The following is a 21,751-nucleotide window of genomic DNA, read 5'->3' as shown; positions in this document are numbered from 1 at the left end:
TGGTAGGCTGCCATTCATTACATGAGAATGCCTGCCGAATGCACCCCACCCCATTCTTATCCTTCGAATTATCTCTGCCTCATGGTTGGGATCCGGGGTCACAACTTGGCCTAAGTAGATATATTCGCTTACCACTTCCACTGCCTCGCCACCTATCTCAAATCGATGTGTTGTCCCGAGGTCCCGATCATTACTTTAGTTTTCTGCATATTAATTTTCAGAAAGAATTAAGAAAAAATAGTAGAGGATATTTACAATGGGTCCACAGGTAGCATCATCCTCCATAATGACAGCAGTAAAATACCTATAAGGAAGGGTGTCAGACAGAGACACAATCTCTCCGATGTTATTCTCAGCATGTTCGCAAGAAGTATTCAGAACTTTGGATATGGGACAGGTGGGAGTAAACACTGATGGAGAATACCCCAGTTGCCTCAGATTTGCTGATGACGTTGCCTTGCTAAGTTACTCAGGGACGAATTGCAAGGCATGCTTACCGCAATGGAGAAAGGGTAGAACCGTGGGCACAAAAATATGGTACTATATATATAGTCCTGAATCAAATAAAACTCTCAAAGAGCGGGAAAACGTATTGTAAGTAAAGACATGGACACGCGGAACAACATTTATGACTGAGATTTACCACTGACGTTTCAGGACGCGAACTTCCTGTCTTTAGAATATGTGCGTGCGTGCGTGCGCGCGTGCCTGCGTGGGTGCGTGTTTGCGAGTGTGTGACTCGCAGCGGTGGCTCAGTGGCTAAGACATTGCGCTACTGAGCAAGAGGTCGCGGGTTCGATTCCCGGCCCCGGCGGCCGCTTTTCTAATGGAGGCGAAAAGCAAAAATGCCCGTGTGTACGAGATTTCGGCGCACGTTGAAGATCCCCAAGTGGTCAAAATTAATCCTGATCCCTCCACTACGGCGCGCCTGCGTTGCGTCGGCGCGTTAAACCCTACAATCAATCAATCAGCTTCTGTGTGTGTGTGTGTGTGTGTGTGTGTGTGTGTGTGTGCGTGTGTGTGTGCGTGTGGAAAATATAACCAATAAGAACTGTTCAATGCATAACTACAATACAGAACACGCCTCCCATTCACATAACAGGCTTTGAAACCAAGAGAGCTTTATAGACGTGCAGTACGCTTGGGTCGCGCCTACTGAGCTCAGAAAACGGATTGTAAATCAGCGATCGTTTTGGGAAAATGGGGTTCCAACGAGTGAAGTCCGCGCGATTCTCGTAGTAAGCCGTAAGCGAAACAATGTCCCGACCGAAACGCCATTGCTGGTGTCGCCGAGCTAGGAATTAACGCCTACAGGTTGATTCTGGGCGTAAAGGTTTAATTAGCCACTGAGACACTGAGAGCAACCCAGCCGTGACGCGGAGGCGAGCGGCTTGTTCTTTCTCCATGCAGTTCAGTCGGCGAACAAGCGGCGTCCTGCCGTTTTCTTCCGCGCGAACTTCGTCGTAAAAGTGCGCTCGATATACCCTGGGCGCTTTGGCGAGCATAATATTGGCAGCGCAGTGATAATGAAACCAACTCCGCACGATTTTTTAGATGCAGAACATCTGATTCACTCGCCTTGTCCCTCCGGCGTCGTCGTCGTTGTCGTCGTCGTCGGCGTTGTCCACCCCTCCCCCATTCTCCTCGCCGCGCCAGCTGCGCTCTCCGCCGCTCACCCCCCCTCCTCTCCGATAGCGAACTCTCTCTCGCGAGGGGCATTGGAGTGGGTTCGATTGGATTGGATTGGCTTGGCTTGGATTTGGATTGGATTGGATTAAAGTGGATTGTGTTGGATTGTGTTGCGTCATAGCCGCGGCACGTTGCGTCATAGCCGCGGCAGACGCGCTGGGGCCGGCGCATGTGCAGTAGTCTCTCTTCCGCGGTTTCCTCTCCTTCGGGCGCGCTGCGCATATAACCGGTGTGCCGTTCTCCGGCGAAGCAACATCCACACTTGGCTCAAACACCTAGAGTCCACGCCGCTTTACAAGTACGCCAACGTCGTCATCGACTGGGACCGGCTTACGCAGTCTCCTCAACGTTATGCGCGCCATAAAACGCAGTCCCTTCCCCGCTCCGCCTATGCGTCGCATCTACACAGGGATTCCCGCGAGGGGAGGTGGGAGTTTTTTAGATGCGACCGCATCTCATTCACCCGCCTTGTCCCTCCATCCGGCGTCGTCGGCGTCCGCCCCTCCCCCATTCTCCTCGCCGCGCCAGCTGCGCTCTCCGCCGCTCACCCCCTCTCCTCTCCGATAGCGAACACTCTCTCGCGGGGGGCATTGGATTGGATTCGATTGGCTTGGCTTGGCTTGGCTTGACTTGGCTTGGCTTGGCTTGGATTGGAATTGGATTGGATTTGATTAAAGTGGATTGTGTTGGATTGTGTTGCGTCATAGCAGCGGCAGACGCACTGGCGCCGGCGCGTCCCCTCACCGTTATGCGCGCTATAAAAGGCGGTGCTGCGTCGCTCCGCTCCATCGTTCCAGCGCCGTTCCTCCGCTGTCCAACACTGCAACGTGAACCCCCTATGCGTCGCATCTACACAGGGGTTCCCGCGAGGGGAGGTGGGAGTTTTTTTTTCAGTGCTGCGACGCTTGAGTTCAGTGAAAATGTATACTTAACTTGGATCCCCGATTCCCCGCCGGTAGCGTAGCCCCGCCGGTACCGTAGGGGTCATCGCACCAGACCGGTATTGTGGAGGTCGTGGGTTCGGATGCCACCCGGCGGGAATTTTTTCGCCACTTTCTTTCTTTCTTTCTTTCCAAATGACCTACCACATCCTCCCTTTTGCTTTCCGAGGTTTTCTTGACTGCCAACCCTTTTTTCTGTCTTATTTCAACGAGCTCCTCATTTCTTATTCTGATTCGCTACATGCATAGCGAGGGCCTCTGTTCTGGCAGTCTTGGTGCCATAGAGAGCTTAAGAGGGTTCAACGCTGGTCGACCACTCTCGACATGTCGTAGACACTCGAGTCACGGCCCGGGGTTTAAAAAGGTCCACTTCACCCCGAGAAGTCGGAGTGGCGCTGGCTACCACCCCCAAGCACCGGAAAATATTACATTGACATCAATACCCCAGAAAGTGGAGGGGGAAATAGCCCCGCCGGTAGCGTAGTGGTCATCGAACCAGACCGGTATTCGGGAGGTCGTTGGTTCGGATCCCACCTGGCGAGCATTTTTTCTCCACTTTCTTTCTTTCCAAATTGCGCGACCTGAGAGGCTCTCAAAGATTGTGCGTAAGGTAAATAACCCTTGAACGAAGCCAAGCTGTATCATAAAGCGCACAAGTAGGCTTGCAGATTCTGCGTCGGGGGTGGTCTATAGGAACCCCCTGTCGTTCAGGAAGCGCTACGTCCGACAAACAGGCAGGTGCCTTAATGTAAGGCTCAGAGAGCACCATGCGGCTGTGAACGCGCAGATTGGGGCTGGCCAGCCGGCTGATAATTGCCGCACTCCAGATTTCTCGCGGACCCGCATCTTGTACATATATTCTTCACAAACAGACCGGCGAATTCTTAAGGCCTTCATGATAGGCGAAGAAGGGTTAAGCTGTCTCCGCACACCGTCCTTGGCGCTGTCCGCCAAGGCAATGGGTTTTTTGGTGTGGGGGAGCAGGCTGTGCGCAGGCGAGGGGTGATTGCCGTATACACCTGTAAGTTTAGTTCACGCCGTGTGATATGGGCCGGCACTGTGGTGTGACTGACGCGGGCGATACTGTTTTATTCTCCATTTCCGCGTTTTATGTACATATTCATGTTTTACTAGAGAAGGCAAGGGTGGCAGGGGGTGGTAGAAAGTTTGATGGGCAGATGAGATCAAAAAGTTTGCGGGGATGAATTGGTCGCAGTTACCACAGTACCGGGATAATTGCAGATTATGGGAGAAGCCTTTGCCTTGCAGTGGGCGTAGATAGCCTGGTGATGATGATGATGATGATGTTTGCTGTGTTTCTGCGGCTTAAAGTGAGCTGAAGTTGTGGCGTGTGTTTCGTCTCCCCTTAATCCCTGCTGTTCGCTAGTAAGACGAATCCCTTAGTAACCAACTCGCCCAACTTAGCGCTTTAGTTCTATTTTTTATCGATAGCGCATTTTGTATTAGGCAATAAGTGATAAGCAATAAGGGCATTTTATCTTAGGCAATAAGGCCTGCTTGACAGACATATACATTACCATAAATCAAAGGAATGTCATAACCAGCATCTATTGTACACTTGATGAATGGCTTGACGTGCTTTTTGTCGCATTTCTTGTGCTTCATGTCAGAGCGTGGCAAGATTTAAGGACGCTGAAAACACAACCGGCACATTGTACCTAGAAGAGACCCTCTTAAGCGACCCGAAGCGACCCGAGTGCGAACTCGGTGCGAGTAGGATATGACCTCAGGCCTTCATTTGGCAAGCGCTGAGAGCTTGCCAAATGAGCCAAGGCGTGGCCGTGCCGGATAATTGCGGCTTTCGGCGTGTGCTTCAGGCGGGAGCTTTGGTGGAGTCGACTGGCTGAGTACTCCGGCTCGTGCTCTCCATCGGCCGCCGATGCTTATCCCTGGTTTGTTTCTAGGCGAGAACGATTTCCCGAAGGCTTGGATAACACGCCGCTCCTGACATTTGTACCTGTCTGCAGGCACACGTGTCTGCGTGGATTGACGTCCGTTCGTATACCTGGGTCATTGTCCGCATATTCACATTTGCTTGATGCTGTGCCACTTGTGTTTTTGTGGCTCCGGATATTGGAAAGTTTCGTTCCACGGGCGTTCGTCTAGACGAGGTCGCCTAATTTCAAACTGGCTCAGTTCTGGCTTGCCGGGGACTCCATTTCGTCGGACGTGAACTTGGCAGCGTTTACGACGTTGCGTCGGTCACGTCACTTCCGTCGGCCGTTGTGCCTGTGGCTGGCGGGGTTGATACGCGTGAGAACGTTGGCGTGCATCTTATCCTGCGGCGAGCTGCGGTCTGTAGCGATGGTCGACATGGCGTGTTGGGGGCGTTGCTTCGCTTGACGCGTGTTCTTCGTGCGGTGCGGGTGCCGGTGGTCTCTTTGTTCAACCTACGCTCGTGCACCTTCCCTCGGGCCGTTTTCGAACGGCAGAAATAGTTGCAAATTCGTGCTGGCTTTTCGCGTCGGCGCCCTCTCGAGTGAAGCCATTGTGGCGGGGAAGTTGGCGTCTCTCCCGTTCGCTGCCACATTTCTCGGTCTCTTATATGAGCGTGTCTTCGTCGGTGGGGCTTTCCATGTCTGCGTCAAGATTGCGCTCGCTCGTTGACGTTCTTGCCGTGTCCCCGTCGCCGGTCGAGCTCCCGTCAGTTGCCCGTAATATGCTGTTCGAGAATGTTGTGGTCAGCGTTTCTTTCGTGCAAACAGGTTCCATGTCGTTTCGTGCTCTCTGTGGTTGCATGCTCACGGCTGCGTCCCCCTGTACGACGATGGCGTTTGTCGGACGTGCTGGAGATTTCTCTCCTGACGGCTTATTCTTCCCGCCCACGCTGGCTGTCTCGCTGCTCCTGCACGAGTGTTATATCGTTCGTAGGCTCAACTCTGGCTGTAGCAAGGGGTGCCGGAGATCTTGTACGTTCCGGCTCGGTTGAACCGCATGCGTGTTTCGTTGCACATGGCAAAGTTGATTTCTGCGCTAGCGACGTTGCCTGACCATGTCCGGGTTGCAGCAGTGCAGTGGAGTGTGTCGCGAATGGCGTTTCTTCCCTGGCTAGGTCGCTCTGCGTGCGCCGTACGTTTCGTTGGTCGCATCCAGTGCCATTGGTCTGAGTACGATGTCATTCATGGGTCGAACATGGACTGGAACATCGAGTGTGAGGGATGTCGGCCGTACTGCCCCTGGCGCGTTCCGTGCGCTGGGCGTGTTGTTCGTTGTGGCCAGCTCCACCAGCCTGGCCGCCGTGATGTTGTTCGTCACCTGTGATGCGTTTCGTGCGGTGTGCGCTTCGTTCGTCGGGGGCAACTCAACAAACTCTGGTGCGATGTCGTCCGCCACCTCTGGTGCGTTTCGTGCGCTGTGCGTCTAATTCACGCTGGCCAACTTTACCGATGCGGGTGTAATGTTGTTAGGTGGGCTTGGCCCGGGACAGCACGTGCGGAAATTGTCGTACGTACCGGTTCGGTTGCCTTACGCACTCCGAGCGTTTCGTTAGTCTTGGCGAGCTCCACCAAGGCGAACTCCAGAACGTCCCTTCGGAGCATCGGAGTCTCATCATCTCCAATTCAGACATGACCGGACGTCGCAAATCCAACACGCTTGCTCAAAGCTAGTTTATTACGGGTGTCATATTCGACTACGGTTGTGATGAGAGCATACTTGGCGTATTGTACTTTGGTTTTGTTCATAGCCACGTGAGCCATTCCTTAAAATCCTGGGGTGGTACTTATACCATATATCCGAAACCGTTTGTTCCATTACAGAAGCGTTTCCTTAGAATGGCGACCTCTTCAAATTGTATAGCACCTAGCAGACCACTGTGTAGTTAACACGAATACCACCGTTTACCCGGCATAAACGCGAAAAAATATGCAAACAATTCACAACATAGTATAACACAGCGATCACTTGCCACTGAGTATATTTTTCTACCCTAGAGGAAACACCAGAGCAAAAACTCCTAAACACCTACGGAAAATGATAATCCAGCTCAATGGTTCCTATATCTTCACCAGTATACCTCAAGAATAAAACCAACTTTTCTCTAGCTTTCACACTACATTTACTAAGTCTGTATAAATATTGATCAATTGCCTTTTTTCAGTGACGTGTTAAGAATATATAAATTTTGTTGCGTTGCTATGGCACGATATGTTGTTTTGTGTTATGATATGTTATGACATGTTCATTTCGCTGCTACTTTTCTAATCAATGTACACTTTTTGTAGCTGCAAATATGTTTTATGGCACGATAGTAACAACGATTAGCAATTCAACGTGTACATCGACAACACTTGTCGAGTTTATCTAAAAAAAAATCCCGACATCCTGACTAGCGTGATTTCCCAGAAGCACAGAGAGAAACAAAACCACTCGAGGATGGTACGAGAACCGGGGTGCCCAGCTTCGATTTCACACAGCCGGGAGCAAGGAGAGCGTGGCTCAGCCTTTGTGTGTCGTCGATGCCGCGCATGCAGCGCTTGTTGACGCTAGCAGTACTGGGTGGTGGTTGTGGTTTGCGACGGGAAAATGAAAGGAAATTCACTGGGGATATTTTGAGCTCGGCAGGGAGCTCGCCTGCATACAACCCAGTGCAGGGGACAGCACCAGCCTCGCCTCAGACGGCTGCGGAAATGAATTTCGCGCAGGCTCCTAACGTTGGGAGGTGCAAGACTTATGTGCATGGCCTAGTCGTCATGCACAGCATACCGTTCTTGAAAGCCTCGTTCTTCTTGGAAGCGTGCTTGGCCTTACTTTTCCGGCCTGCAAGGAAAAGTGCGGATTTTGAATTAGCACGGAGTAATCACACTTCCACGGCTCCATGTACCTGTTGCTTAGAAAGACAACGCTGCAGAAAAGTGTACACCACAAATATACCCTCCAGCTCTAACTCGTTCTCGAAGGGAGGCCAAGCAAGCATTATCGGCGAAGACGTGTGCTCATCACAAAGAATTGCGCCAGGTACGCGTCGCAGAAACCAACACAAAATGCGTACTTCATAGGCTTCAGTTTCTCGTACGTGTATGAGTGGGTGCAGTGCTCCAGCGCTGGCGTATATCCACGTTTTCGCATTTATTTCAGCGGCGGTCACTAAGTGCCACGGAAATTCCGCTGCCTTCGTAATGTTCCCCGGAGACACATTCACTACAAGCGCACACTTGCTCCATGAGCAAACCGAACCGTCGGATAAAGAAATGAAACCGTCGGACGAAACCGTCGGATTACGCGAACTGCAAATAGTTCTACCTCACTGATCGAGGCTTCATTTTTTGGTATAATTTTCATTAGGCCACGCTTGCCAGCCACTGCTTTCCCGCCATTGTTGCCTGGTAAAAGTGGTGTTTGTCGACCTCCAAATGTGAAAAAAAAAAAATTACACCATCTTCCCGTAGGGGAACCCTGAGTAGTATGCGAAGCAGCCATGGGGTCGATTGAAGTTCCCATTAGTTTTCAGTTCGTCGTTTCCGTTAGGCTGAGGTACGTTGCTACCGTTATATTTACCGTTTGGTTTCCATGCTAACTACCACAGTTTTCACTTACCGGAACTACGAAATGGGAAATTGCGTCGGCTGTTTCGAATACTACTCAGGGTTCCCCTACGGGAAGATGGTGTAATTCTATTGGAGGGGGGTGGGGGGTGTTAGAGTGGAGAGGCATTAAAGAGAGAGACAGTGAGACGTTGTACGTGGTATGAATTTGTCTTTATTTAAGCATTATCATCATCATGTTCAACGTAGGTGACGTCGAGATGTAGTTGGCGTTCTGCTTTGATCATGACCGTCTTATGGTCTGTGAAATGTAAACTCAAGGGCTGTTGTAGTGGATGAACCCTAAAGTTGCTGAAGATGAGGTCGATGCACGTTCCCCGGATGGTTGTGGGCTGCTTGCAATCACGGCCCGCCGAGACTCGCCGACGCACGCCGCTGCCGTCGACGATGAAACGTCAAAGGCGCGTGAAGCGTGCTCGTCTCGTGCCGGCCCAGGAAGACACCGGCAACACTGTCGCTTCAGGAGCCATTAAAGGGTAATGCACCACCGGGCGTTCAGCAAGCCGAGCATGCGCAGTGGGGGTGCGGACGGCGCAACAACATGGCAACAAGCAAAAGGTGTGGCCTATTCCGTAGTGGGAGTGAAATTCAGGTCAGGAATAGTACTAGGGAGTGCTTCCAATTCTATAGATATACGCCGAGGTAAATGCTTTTTCAACCAGGATGCTGCCGATATGTGAGAGCATGCAGCCCGCGTCACAGTCAACGCCAGGCTAAGAGCGAAATCAAAGTGTTACAGCTCCTCTTTACAGAATGCTTGGAGGGAAGTGGGCTGCGGTCGTAAGTACTAGTGAATACGTCACGTTATCAAGCGCCGTATCGTATTTCAAACTTGAGGCATCGAATTCTTATGCACACGCTTCATCAGCAACATCTAATGTTCAGTAGCCGCATTCGTTGCACGTCTGCCAGACGACGTCGGGAAAAAAATGCTGCAGCTAGCCCGGGTACGCAAAGCGAAAGCTTGGCTTAGCTTGATTAAGCGTTAGTCTTTCTTGTTTAACCTTTGATTTAACTGTAATTATTATACTGTTCATTCAACGCCTGCATTTGTCTACGTTTCTGGTCCCGCTGCCGACGTTTTCCGAGCCCAACGGCTCGCTCTTCCTCAGTTTACGACGCTAGTTTTTCGCGCGTGACATTCCTCCAGTGAAGCAGCTCGCTCGGCGATACACAAGGGCTGGTGAGGCGCCGCTTGCTGCCTGCTGCTCAAAGCCCCCAGCTCCCGCGCTATTCTCGGAGAAGAGAAACGGCCCGGGCCTGCTCTCATCCGTGGACACGCTCGCGTGCACGAGGCGAGACACGTGACGAAGCGGTGAACCAGCTACGGAGAGCGCATGCGCGGAGCCTGCTCTGGCGGCGGCGCCCGGCGTCTACAGAACGCCGCTGACGGCGGAGCTCGGCCCGGCGAGTGACGTAATGCGTTGCCAAGGGCACGGCGCAGCTGCGGACAAACGAAGGTCAAATCCTCCGCAACGGCGAAACCGCTCGACGAGATTAGTGAAGATCTGCCTTAAAACAACAACGCTCACGGGTGCCCTCGGCAGGGAGGACAGCGCCGCTCGCGCAGCTCAGCGCTGCTGACGTGGCGGAAGGGTTCCGTCAAAACCAGCTATCAGCAGCGCGTGCTGATGGAGGAAACGGGCGCTGTGTCGCGCGTTGTGGTCAATGGAGTGGGAGTGGCAGTGGCCACGACTCGATGAGTTCGCACAGATTGATGATAGACGTTCCGCCGTACCGCGTGCTTCCGTGCCTCTGCAAGGTAGCACCGTAAGATACCAGGGGCCTTCCCTGGGGTGTTCATCGGGGAGCACTCGGGGCTCCTCTCCTGCCGGGGTGGGGCTCGCTCGCCTGGGGCGTCACGAGGAAGCGGGCAGCAGCAGCAGCGTGGGACGCTCCCAGGCGGCGCTGCGGGGCGTGGGCTGCTGCTGAGGATTTCAGCCTTCGTGGGCGGAGCGCCTCTAGTGTCACTATGTGCGTCCCACTTTGTTCAAGGCGTCGCATCAGCGGCTGTTGATGCAAAATACAACCAAAACGTGACGCATGGGCAGTCGGCCGATTGGGTGGCGGAACTGCGCAACATGTGACGCTGACTGAGAAAGAAAAAAAGTGCGCAGTCTGTGCTGTTCAAGAGCCTTCGTAGCGCTGTGTTGCCGCCATGATGACGCCCAAGAGCAACAAAATCTAGCACCTGAGTATCCTTTTTGGACAACAAAACGGCTCACGACACTGTTGCAACAGGATGTACACTGGTTCTATTGGCCCAATGTTTTCGTAACATGTGAGATGAAAACGGCATCTTTGCGTCGAATTTCACCAATTGGGGCTGGGATAAACTTGGGCTAGTGTGCAGCCGCGAGAGAGGCAAGACAGGAGTCACCCTGGCAACGAAGGGCTTCGGAGGAAACATTACCTGCGTAGCACCTCTCACGTGCGCACCTCCTCGCAAGGACTTCTGCTAAACGATGCATACACATTTAAACCTGGATGTAGCGAACCTATGTGTTCGCGACTACTGCGGAACGAAGGCGTTGCGGCGGTTAACCTTGATGTAACGAATTCGCTACGCTGATGAGCCATTGCTTTTGCAGTTATTCTTAAAATTCGGCTGGATAAGCGCACTTATTTAGCGAACTTAGCCCGCACCGCAAACTACCGTGCGTTTCCAGTGTCAGTGCTGTTTTGGCTAGGTGCTAAGGGTGCCTGCCTGCGTGTAGTCGCGCGTCTCCGCTACCGCCTGTGGTGCGGGGTCGTCGGGGATGAGCTCTGCTGCTAGAAAAGGAAACTTCTATTTTCAAGACGAGGTCGCAATTTTAAATTCCGTCTCGACCAGCGAGAAAGAAGAACGTCACCTCCCGGTTCAGTATACCAGCTAGTAACCTATCAACAGTTTTTAGGTCGGCAAAGAGAATCAAGCTTGCGAAAGGGCTCCTTTGTAGCATAAGCATGGTCGTTGAAACGGGTTAAGGCACCCCAAGTGTCAAAAAGCAAAAGAATTACTTAAACAACGGTTGTGAACGCGGGGGTAGGTGACCCTGCTTCGTTGGAGTGCCGTGTAGTGACTAAGTTCGCGGGAGAGCAGCAGGCGAAAATCGCGCAGTTCTTCACTGTGAAATAAATCCTTGAAAGTTGAGTTCACCATCACTGATGTCTAGCATTTTTGTATCGTTTCTGCTTCATTCACGCGAGCTTTTACTCGAAACCTGCGTGCAATGAAAACCTGCATGTAACGAAATATTGATAATTTTTGTCAACTTTGTTATATCCAGGTTGATCTGTATAACATCTCTTTCGAGAGGAAAGGGGCCGCTACATTCCGATCCTTGCTAGTTTATTTTGGTCGGGGTAAGTTCGGTACTCCTGTAGGGAGCAGGCATAGTCGACCAAAACATGATCATTGCATAGCAGTTACACTGCAAAAAAATGGTCTGCACGTCACACGACACGAAGGCTTGCTGCCAGAAAATTCTCCGAAAAGGATGACTCACCAGGGTGCCACGCTGCGGCTAGAGCTCCTCACTGAACTCCCTTCGTGTCGCCATCCCTGGCAGCTTGGGGCGTGGTGAGTACGCTACGTTTTTTTGGGGCACCCCGGCATGGCGCTTTGCAGGCACACAGGGGGTTCCGAACCCGGACTGCACTCGAGGGGCGCGGAAGAATTTATTCCGGCATGTGCGCGCTGTGTAAGTATTGGGGGTCCTATGGGCTTTTCCTCAGACGACACTTGAGGGCCCTTTTGGTAGCTGCAATTAAGCGCGCCCTAGCCGCGGGAAACAATTCAGGATGACAAGTTCAATAAACGTCAACAGGCGCGCACCGAATTGATAATGCCGCATTGCAAAGTCGGGCTCAATGCCAAGGTGATCGCTCGGGAAGCAAATAAGCAGGCAGCAGCGCCACGTTGCGGGTGGCATGAGTGTTGTATCATGCAAGAGACAACGAGGGGAAGAAGGCGCTGCTACTTGTATCTCCAAACTTCTGAAAACGGCCGCTGTGTAGGTTGGAAGTCCCGCCAATCAATGCTCCCGTGATCACCTTCAAATTGATCCCGGCTGTACATCCGTAGTGTGAGCTTGAAACAGTTAAATCCTGACGAGCGGTGATGGTGGCACGGTGTATGGGAACAACGAGGGCTCGTTTATCATACACTGTGATCTTCCTCAGAAAACTGTCGCGCAAGAACTACATTTTGTTCGTGTGCTCGGTTTGCGACAGCATAAATTGTAAAGTGCTTAGAGCTCCCTGCCAGTCACGTCAAGGCGTACAATAAAGTACGTTTTCATCGCTGTTGGCCCACACGGTCTCTTGAAAAAGATGTCGATAAAATAAATGGAAGCGAAGCATCACACCTTTTTTCAGACAGCCGATCGTGTGCCTTGTATTTTTCCTTTCTCTAAACGATAAAGTGTTGAGAATGAGGCTGAAGCACCCCGAGCACGTCTTGCGCTGCAATTACGTTTTGCAGGCTCTGGCTTCATCTTCCTCTGGGCTGCTTGCATGACAACTGAGCGGAGAAAAAGCAGGCAGAACATTGCTTATTTATTTATTTATTTATTTATTTATTTATTTATTTATTTATTTATTTATTTATTTATTTGTTTATTTATTTATTTTTTTATTTATTTATTTATTTATTTATTTATTTATTTATTTATTTATTTATTTATTTATTTATTTATTTATTTATTTATTTATTTATTTATTTATTTATTTATTTATTTATTTATTTATTTATTTATTTATTTATTTATTTATTTATTTATTTATTTATTTATTGCTACCTCAAGTGCTCTTGAGGGGTGGGCAGAAAAAAAAAGCAGGCAGAGTTTGGGTTCGGGCTAGTTGGTGGCAGTAATCCATGACTTCGTGTAGCGCAGAAGCTGGACACGCAAAGAAGGAGGAGATGGGAACAAGCGCTAGCTTCTGACTGGGCTTCCAACTGAAAAATGCGCGAATTTAGGCACGGAAGGGGGACATTATCGCAAACAAAGAAAAGAAGAAAAAAGAACAGGAGCAGGGCATCGTCAAATTTACCCACAACATTATTCGCACAATGATGTGACGTCGACAAAAGACAGCACGAGACCTTGAAAATGGCAACCCTTGGGAGCCTACATGCGCATGTAGGCTCCCTAGGCAACACCCCCTTTTAGATGGCCAATCTGCTTATCAGACGTACATTATAACTCGTTCTAAGCGCCATACATACACTTTCCGTAACTAAACCGTACTCGGATACAAGTTCGATTCTTGCATCGTCCCTCACGGCCATTTCATAGACCGGAACGAAGAACGCAACTGCATCCAGCCCTTGTCAACGCGCAAATGTGAGCTGGAGCAGTGAAGCGTAATAATGAAGCGCGGTAGAGACATAAAAAAATCGGTTGATGTCCAGCGCTAGTCCTGTGTGACCGTGCGCTAGTGTGACTGTTTGCTAGTCCTGTAGTCCTTTGTCTCGTCTCCACCGCGCTGTTTTAACACGTTTCCCTGCATTCAGTGCATCGTTCAGCAAATCCATCTCACGCAACAGGGAAAAGGTTCTGTGGTCAGGCGCGGGAAAGTTTGGACACTTACCTGTCACTTTCACATTCGACTCCGCTCCTGGTGGGTTTAAGAATACAAAAATAGGCGGTGATTTCACAAGGTGTTCACACAAGGACACGCGGTTTCGGGCGCTACGCCTGTAGGTGCAGAGCGCCCTTCCGCAGGCGTTACGGCAGCAACCGAGTACATGGTTAGGCACCGCACACGGCGTTAATAAACCGCTTGACCCTCGGGGAGTAAGGTCTAAAGCAGCAGCACTCCGGCCTCCCGCGAAATCCGGAACCATAGAGCCGAACGGCCGACGCATTGTAATGTTGATTGTAACGTTGACAAACAGGTCCGCAGACTTGGCTCTTGCGGTAAGAGTGCACTGACGGGACAAGGGGGCGAACTAGGGAGCAGGAGCTTCATTTCCGTGGGCGACTTATCAGACGCATACGAACAGGGACAGTAATGGAGCGCTCACAGACGTGTGTCCGTGCTCATGAATGTTGTAAGTTCCGAAAATCACGCCAGTTTGTTGGTCCCTACAGATTTCGGTTGTTTTGCAGTGCTCGAACAAAGGCGTGCGCGCAGATCGCCTTTTAACGAGCGGATAAACGAGTGTTTGGTCGGAGTGTTCGCATTTTCGCGAGGTGTCCACGGATGCATCTGCCTCTAAGGCCTACACAGCTGCATTCACATGAATACGTATCTGGGGGTTGCTTTGACGATACCATTGACAATTTCCCGAGCGTTTTAGTGGCGAACCCACTTAGGGGCTCGGGCTGTCGGCGTCTCCGGTCGTCGCCGTCGTTTCATGTAGTCACGGTACTAATACACCATGACAGTCGTTTTCCAACGCCCCGAGCTAGAGCGTAACACGCACTAAAAGAACACACCGAGACACTCGTTTTCCAACGCCTCGCGCTAGAACGCTGCGTGCTTCAAAGACACGAGACTTTTACAGCAGAGCTGTACACCTCTACCCCCAACAGTTTCATCTACGCGAGCAAAAACGCCAAAACGCCAAGAAAACTTACTGCATCCTTCGCCCCTCGTCAGGTTTCAGGTTAGTGGAGATGACCCGGGTTTTTTTCTTCGCGCGGGGAGGATTCTTGCTGGTTTCTTCATTACACTTTTGCAAAAGCCGGGAAGTTTGTTGGGGAAGGAAAAAACCGCCCCCACGCCCGCTTTCTGCGTTGTGCGAAACGCGGAATGAACGATAGTGAAGCGCGCTTTTCTTGGGGCTCGTTTTGGTTTAGCTTGGGACAGAGACAAGGCGTTGTGGAGCGCTAACGTCCTCCGCTTACTGTTTCCGCGAGAATGTAGAGCCCGGCGCTGCTCTTTGTTGGGCAACATCGAGCGTGACAAGACACGGGAGCAGCTCTCGTTCCTGTCTTCAAATGCGACCTGGGTCAATCTCCCCGTGGACGGGGGAGCTTCAGTCTGCCCTGTAGAAAGACGAGGATATCTGGCGTAGGCGGCGTTTATGGACCGAGCCATGGAATCCACTTTCCAAGGTAATTCGCAACGCTATCACGGCCAACGCTGCTCAGGCTCGGCAACTGCGGCAGTGATCGCGTTCTCCTGCAACTGGAGTCACGGCATGTGTGCTCGGGGAAATCCAGGCCTGAAGAATTGTGGCCCAATGGAAGCTGCTCAGCGCTGATTTCCTATGTGGCAGCTTGAAAAAGAATTACTTGTTCGCAATCGGTGTAGTACACTGTACAACGTACTCTGTACACTGTCCACTAGTGTAGTAGACTGTACACACTAAACTTTTTTACACCCTTTAGCCAAAAAGGTTGTAGCATAAGTGGAAAAAGGGTGTTTGGAGGCCTTTACGCCCTTTTTCTTGAATCTCAACACCCTTTTCCTACACACAGAACACAAATAAGCCGGAATGGGAGTAAATGGCTTGTGTCATAACTCAGTACCAATTCGGAGTTTTCAAAACTCCTTCCAATGGGAGTTTCGCCTTACTCCCATTATTTCGGCAGTTTTTTCAGTAGCATATGGGAGTTTCATTTTACTGCCACTACAATGGGAGTTTCCAGGGGTACCATTGGGAGTGTATTGTTTCCTCCAACTGGTAGTTTTCAGGGGGCGCATTGGGAGCAGTGTTGACCTGCATTCGAGGTTTTTTTGTGTGTGTTTTTGTGCGCTTCATATATATGCGCTGCAGTGGAATTTATTACTGCATTTGGGAGTTCTTAATAAGGGCACAGGCCGCATTTTTATTTTTCGTTGGGGTCACGTAATTTCTAGTCTTTTTCCGCTTCAAACGTTGAATGGCGAAACGTGAAAAGTTTGTTTTCTGCACAGTCAATTTATTGCATAAAAATTACATGAATACGATATACGTGCGAACACGTTAATAAGACAATAAAAACACAGAATCAACAAAACACCTACATCGAGAACACAAGGTATCTTGGAAAGAACTTTATCTACTACAACACTCCTCAACGAAACAAATTTAAGCCATTTGCAAACAATGAGGTCAGCATGTCGTCGGTGCGCTGTTTGCTTGCACCTGCCTCACGAACGCTGACGTTGCCGCACCCCCTGGCACGTTCTTCTGGAAGCCACAGCAGCACATTCATTAGAGGGATAGCAAAACGCTTTAAATCTGCGGTAACAAATACATAAGCATATTGGGCATCTGACCTGAAAAAAAAAAAGAAACGGCACTGTAAAGACGCTGAACTTGTCACTCTTGTGTCCAACTTTCCGTAATGTCTGAATGTTTGTTTAAAGCTACGCAAAATTGCACTTCTGTCCGAGACACCTGCGCTCACTAGTTCGTCAAAACGAAGTGTTCTGCTGTTCAAAAAGGTGCGCGACCCTTGTGGCGACCAACTTCTCAAAGTGCTTCATTTCCCTCTTTTCCTTGCGTGTAGTGTTCTGGGAACGAGCTTCAGGTTTTACCCCCCGCACTGCCCCTCTCTCCCCTCACCGAAAGTTAAGGAAAAATTTCGGTCGGTGTGACGCCTGCGCGTGCCCCCCTTCAAAAAAAAAAATAAAAATAAGCGGTCGTCTGTCGACTCTACAGAATGCTCCCTCGAATGGCGTTTGCTGGTTATAGTTACACGCGCCTAGCGTACGGAGAGCTCCCACGGGGCCCCGACCTTCTCCCTTTCCAGTGAAAGGAATTATTCGCCGGCGGCAAGCGGCAGTCACCCTCCTCGTAGCAGGCGCGGCTGGCACCACACCTACTTCTCAAGAAAAACGGCCGCCCTGCGACGTTTGACCGGCCAACTTCACCCTCGCTTGCCAGTAAGCCACAGACACAGCCTAACAAAAACACCTCACAGCCGTCCAGAGTTCGGACAGTTTTCATTCTGCTTGCGAGTGTGAATGAGTGAGTGTTCTGCTCGAGATCCGCGCAAATACGCATTGCTTTCACACCGTTCGGCCTCCCCAATGACGTTCCGGGCATGGTGCGGTCTTTCAAGCACAACGCTCACCTCCAGTGGCGGAGAATCGCCCGTGCAGTGGCGCGGGAAACAAGTTGAGTTTATTTGACGCTAGAAGGGGCACAAGTCTCCCAACATGTTGCGTACAATAAAAAACGTGAAAATCTTACCTTCAACCACCTCGCAGAGGCACAACCGCGTTGTTTTTAACGAGCCACTCTCAGCGATCACTGAATTTAGGCCTCGCGTCGGCTCGCTAGCGTATTCCGTCGGCTCGAAGGTCGGTGACTCGGAGGCGACGTTGCAGTCCGTCGCACGTCAGTCCAGGCTGGTTCGACAATGTTCGCAACGAGCTTCGGTTGTTGGGAAGCACTTCACATCCGTTCGTCCGGCCGGAAGTTCACACTGGCAATAAATGTTCGGGGCCACTGGAGCTCACACGACACACGACACCAACTGGCAGCCATTTTGTAAGGACGCGTAGAGGAGGAAGGGGTGAAGGAGGAGGAGAAGGAAATGGAGGTGGCGTGGGAGTTTTTAATACTCCCATTAGGACAAACGCAGTAATCACAGCCAGATACTGCGTTTTGTGAAGAGGTACAACCGTGGTAAATGCGCTTATTTACGACGGCTTGTGGCCCCCGGTGTAAACTGGCAGTTTTTCCACCATCATACTACCACACGTGGGAGCAGGCCGCCTGTCGTGAGGAGTTTAAAAGACGTATCCCAGCCAAGAAACTCCCATTCAGGCTAACTTGTGTTTTGTGTGTAGCTCTACACCCTTTTTGGGTGAAAAAAAGGGTGTTGATCAACTTCAACACCCTTGGTTTTTCTTAGGGTGTTGGAATGGTGCGGAGAAGGTGTTCAGCTGTTCATTGAATAAGGCCATACTTGTATGCATAATAGCACTGTAAAGAACAAGACATTCCCTCATATACTCCTCTACTCGCAAGAAATTTTGGAACGCAAAAACATTTTCTCGTATGCAATGATCGCTCGTTTCCATATGTGGTGCACCTTATGCCCCAAGTTTAGCTTTGGCACATGAAACACCAATTTGAACCTTAAAAATTAAAAAAAGACTCTAGTCGTGCGGCGAAAAGGGTGTTTACCGACTGCAACACGCTTGGTTTTCTGTGGGTGCTGAAACGGTGTGAAATAGGTGATCAGTTCCAAAAAAAGAACAGCGGAGCTGAGGGTCGACATAGTTTCTTCCGGTGTTGTTAAGTTTTGTTATGTTTGCTAAGCTCTGCATTGTTCTTGCTAAGCTAAGATGACCGATGAGGGGTGAGGCCAAGTTTAACCGAATTTTACAAGGCTCTTCCAGTGTGTCCCCCCCCCCCCCAACTGCCAGGGGATCCAAGGGGGAAACAAGCTAGGTCGGCGCTCAGGTATGCTGTTTCTCCAGCCTTGCACCACTATTGCAAACTGCGCCATTTTTTTTGCCTTTTAGAATCCAAAAAAGACTAGTACCTTTGAAGTGGTGTAGTACGAGGTGCGCATACGCACACACGCCTTGTGCTCACACTCTAACAAGCTCGAAAGCCGACTTCCCTGTTATAATACCCTGTCGGCGGTGGTGCACCCTTTACAGGTGCCGCAGTTCTTCGTCTTTGTGTTTTTCGCTAACGCCACCGAAACTATCTCAAGTTTAAACAGCTTCACTGGTAACAAATTATGCCAATTCATATTGCTTTAAACATTGTGAAGTACAACCCCCCCCCCCCTTCCCGCTTATAGAAAATGTTCAGTCCACTCGTGTAAACAGGTACAAAATGCATCCAAAGTTAAAGGTCTTAGTTGGCGGAATTTTCTTAGACCCTTTTTCTTACACCCATTTTCTTTACGCCCTTTTTCTTAGTTTCGAACACCATAAATTGTAGCTGTACACCGTACTGGGAAAAAGGGTGTTCGAGGTGGCGGAGATTTGTTTGGTATTGAATAGATATCTATAAGCTATGGAACACAGAAACTACGTCGTGATTAAAACGTTTTTGCCAATCCGCGTGTTGATTTGTACATTCTTATAGTAAAATCTATAGTTCCGAAATTAGCGCCAAAATATGTCTTTTGTGACAAGCCCACCGACTCAATCAGGGGCTTTCCTCTGCTGGATATAAACCTAAGAAGAGCACATGTATTACTAAGTAAGTATGCACTCCCTGTACCGCTTGCATCCCGTTTATTTTCTTGCTCAATTCATTTGTGTTCGAAGTGTAACTTGTTTGAATTCACTGTTTGTGTTGAATGCTGCGCGCTCCGCCAATTCGCATTGCCACGCGTAGCTGCTGCCCTAGCCTCACCCTTATTTTAGGTTGTTGAGCAACTTTACACCCTTTTTTGAGGGTGGTCACACGAACAGCCTTTTTTCATCCGTACACATTTTTTTCGCCAAAACACCTCTTAAAGGTTTTCCCTATGGGACAAGATCCTTACACCCTTTTCGGCCAAAACGGGTGTAAGAAAGTTTAGTGTGTACAACTCACAAATTGTACCCGTGTTTTTGTGTGCCCTAACGGTCGTAATCCTGAAAGCAAGTCAACGGCAATGTTTCTGCGTCGAACACTAAATCCATCGACTGCGCATTCCCGATTCACGCTACATTTAGAACTAGCGAAGCTGAAAAAGCAAAAAAAAAAGAAAGAAAAGAAAACACGAACCTCGAACGGTCGCAACTTTTGAGGTCCTTGCCTCGGCGAGTTTCAAGCCTTTCGTAGATGGCCCTGGAACAGCAAAAGTCACCATCATCATCGTCGTTATCGTCGTCGTCATTGCCATCGTTATAATCATGATTTATATGCTGATTCAACTGCAGATATGGTGATGCTACTGCAGCGTCTCTTACTGACCTCGAACCGTTCCTGTTCTATGCTGCCTGGGTCCATGTGTGTGCCCAGAATAGTTTTAATTCATCCTGGCTCCATGGAGTTGGAGGTCTTCCCTAATTTCTAGTCGAATCCTAGCTACTCTGTTATAACGCTCGGTGGAGCGGTTGTCGTTCCGTTATATTACGTAAACCACCCTAGTTGATTTTTTGCTTTCAATTTGGACAGTGTATCTCCTAGCCGAGTTTGCTCCCTAACTTGCCTAACAAAACTTACTTCTTTCATCCTTATTTCCGTGATTATTTGGCCCGAGCCAATTTCGGTTTCTCTTCCCCACATGGAATCACAAGCCTTGGTTGTGCACCATTGTTTCAGCTATTTGAGAGGTTATTTGAGAGTGCTTTTGTTGCGTGGTTGGTATGAGGGCTGACAACATGTGGCGCACTATCGAGAAAATCCCATAAAGCTGAAAATTGGTTGAACAGGAACGATTTCGAAGGGATTTGCTTGCAGGGTGTATTAGCGACGAAAAACAAACAGTAGGGCACGAAAACCGATCGCTCCTGGCGCATACAGAAGGAGGGAAGCCAGAGGAGGAAGCCAGAGTTGGAGGTGTGCATGCGGCCAGCGATGCGTCGCAGGGCGTCTTGGGACGCTCCGCTGAGGGAACGCTAGAAGTGGCCGTAGCTATCGTACGCGCCCGGGTGACGAAGCTTAAAGAAACTTTGTCTTTGGTCGCAATGACCTCATCAGTCTCTTGTCTCCTTGCAGATTACTAGCATCTGATGTTGTTCTTTTCAACTTTGACGTTCAACTGAAGGGGGGAGGAGGGGCAACAGGAAATAAATAACTCAGCACCACGCACGCGAGTGGCGGCACAATGACAATTCATCGGGATCCAAGGCTGCTGCAGCGTTTCTAAAATAGTACCTACGCAAAGTTTCTGCTACCATTCATATTCGTGGCCATTAAGGTTTCGGCATCTCGTAGTGCATTGCCATCCAATTCTGCTGACCCGTCTCGCATCATCTGGGCACTAAGAGGCAACACGTCCTCCGTAATAGACAAACGCTTAAACTGGTACCAAAGCCTGCCGTGACTAACGCAGCAGCGCCGCAAGTAAACTCTAGGCAGTGATCGCCTTGAGAGCCAGCGACGTGACGGCGCTTACCCTTCGTGAAGCCGTAGCCTACCATTGCCAGCACCGCGACGATCATGATGGCGCCGGCGACCGTGAGCAGTACCCGCATCGTCGGCTGAGGAAGCCCAGGCGACCCTCGGCTGCGCAAAGAGCAGCTCGTAAACGGCGCACGCGTCACGCGAGAAAGGTCGCGATGCCCGAAGCTGCACTGGCGAAGGAACGTTGGTTTTCGAACGGCGCCGATGGTACGTTTCGATGCGCCCGATCTGAAAGCCGCTTTCAAGTTGACGCCATTGTTTGGAAGGATGATAGAGAGAACGCCCACACCCTCCGTACTTCGATAGAGCATTTGAAATTATCTCTCACTGGCAGCCACGACTCCCCCAGTGCATTTTGCTGTTATCAGTGTAGTCGTTACACTTGCTATTCTGTTCCACTTCGGCAAACATTTGTCCCTCCAGTCAGGCGCACTGTCAAGCAAGTCTTTTCAGATGGCTACAACAAACACGCTGCATCGTGCGCTTGTAAACACCAATAGCACAGTACTCATTCAGCTCGTCAGCTGTGCTTGCTTTGCTTTCCGTTGTAATGGTAGCAAGGAGTGTAACCAAAAGCAGACGCAATCTCGAGAGCGCGGGAAAACTTC

Source organism: Haemaphysalis longicornis, unplaced genomic scaffold, assembly GCF_048455015.1.
Source record: "Haemaphysalis longicornis isolate Haplotype H1 unplaced genomic scaffold, Haemaphysalis longicornis Haplotype H1 scaffold_4, whole genome shotgun sequence".
Classification (NCBI taxonomy): Eukaryota; Metazoa; Arthropoda; class Arachnida; order Ixodida; family Ixodidae; genus Haemaphysalis; species Haemaphysalis longicornis.
This window is presented reverse-complemented; position numbering follows the sequence as displayed.